Here is a 1,823-nt window from a genome sequence, read left to right as displayed (position 1 = left end):
AGAGCCGCTCCTTACTGCTGCATCCATGTTGAGCTTAACATGATCCACCGGAGGAGCTAACCAACCTGTAGACCGGGTTAGAATGGATCTGGCCAGAGAGTTCTTCTTCCTCATCTCGGGGAGCTCAACACACATGCTCCCGCCGGAAAGCAGCGTGTCCCCTACCCGACCATATGTCTTTGATTTTCCTTTTCGTTTTTCTATTGCGTTTCCTCTATACAAGCTAGGCATCTCACCCGGCCGGAAAGAAATATATACAAGTTATTAGAGGCATCCTTTGGGCCGGCAATCCATCCGCAGTTGATTTGGCATCATGGAACCTTAGCCTCGGGGAACACGCAAGGCATAATATGCTGCGTGGAAAAAGCACACACTTGTGTAAGTAAGAAAAAGGGTATCATGGTGGTGCTAAAGCAGCTGCTCGTCGGTCATCTACTCCCATCTCCTTCCTCTAAATCATTGCTTCTTACCCTCTCCTGATGCAGCAACCAAGCATTATCCCGCCACGGAGCGCACCTAGCATTGTTGGTAATTGCATCAGACTTGAAGCTTTAGTATTTTTTGATGTTATATATAGCTTACCCTGTCCCTGATAGATTGTTTCTTCTAATGCCTGACATCCTTCTTCGTTCTCCCCTTCTTGTTCAGTTTCCGCACGAAGCTTCCTCTGCTCTGCTTCGTTCCGAGGAAATAAAGAGCTGGCATATATAAGCCTTGATTAATTAGCCAATCTCTGCCATTTGTACGCAGAGCGCTCGATTGGCATTTCAGGTAAATCACTGACTCGTCTTCGTTGTTCGAATCAGTAGAATTTTCAAGCAATTCATTCATAATTAGCTCATCTGAATTCGTTGCATCAAGAGACGCAGAGGCCGCGGCTATTCCTCCCTTTCGAAAAAATAAAATAAAATCTGAATTCGTTGCACACTTGCACTTGTCTCTACCTTGTTGGTTCCTCTCTTCTTACTTATCCAAGCTATCTAGCTCTTGATTGTTGTCAGCAAGTACTATACTTGTGCTAGCTACTAATGTTAAGATTTCATATTCCAGCTCGATCAATGGACAAGCAGAAATGCAGCTCTGCTGCATCGGAGAGCTTCTCTAGGCACGTCACTGGGCAGTTGTTCCGAGTCAATGCTCTCCTTTTGGTGAACACCATCCTGATGGGGGTCATTGTTATGGCGCTGCTAGAAGGAGGGCGCGAGAGGGCCTGCCGGGGGCCTTTTTGCCCACGGCCGGGCAAGAGGGAAGGGATTTTATTCTTAATTCTTGCTTGATTAGATTGATACATCTCCTCTCATTATATAGAGAGGTTTACTTGACTCCCAAGTAAGGTTTACTTGACCCCTAAGAAAGCGACTCTTATCTCTAATTAACCCTAAGACTAACGGGCTATACCGCCAGCCCAGGTCATTAGGCCCATTACGTACTCTAACACTACATCCCACCTGGACATGCAACTTGTCCTCGAGCTGCAGCCTAACCAACTTATAACCATGACTCGACGCAACACAAACCTAACACCTAAAAACAAGCCTTTTACATCTCGGCTTGTTTTATTACTCTCAACCTGAAATGGACTGGGATGATTTATTTTGGACCCCTTAACAAAAGTGGACACCATCCGTACGCCGAACGTGCACGTGTACAGCCATCTGGATCCCATGGACACCATCTGGACAAAAGGAGTGCATGTGTATGGCCACCTGGAAGTGGTCGCAAGAGCGACCAGCAGAGATGCCCTCGCGGGGGCCGGTGGAATGCAGTGGTGCTACGCGGTGCGCTCCTGTTGGTGACACCCTGCCTTCTCCCCGCCGGACGGC

General features: G+C 47.7%; 1 long non-coding RNA gene across 1 annotated transcript; it reads left to right on the top strand.

Annotated features, from left to right (window-relative positions):
- Positions 1–212: 212 nt before the first annotated feature.
- Positions 213–1,309, top strand: LOC120974781 (uncharacterized). Its single transcript, XR_005770117.3, has 3 exons — positions 213–528; positions 649–771; positions 1,051–1,309. It is a non-coding gene; the product is annotated as an uncharacterized lncRNA (long non-coding RNA).
- Positions 1,310–1,823: the final 514 nt, after the last annotated feature.

This window comes from Aegilops tauschii, chromosome 2 (assembly GCF_002575655.3).
Source record: "Aegilops tauschii subsp. strangulata cultivar AL8/78 chromosome 2, Aet v6.0, whole genome shotgun sequence".
Taxonomy (NCBI): Eukaryota; Viridiplantae; Streptophyta; class Magnoliopsida; order Poales; family Poaceae; genus Aegilops; species Aegilops tauschii.
The sequence above is the reverse complement of the archived record's forward strand: the minus strand, read 5'-3'. Positions and strand labels throughout refer to the sequence as shown.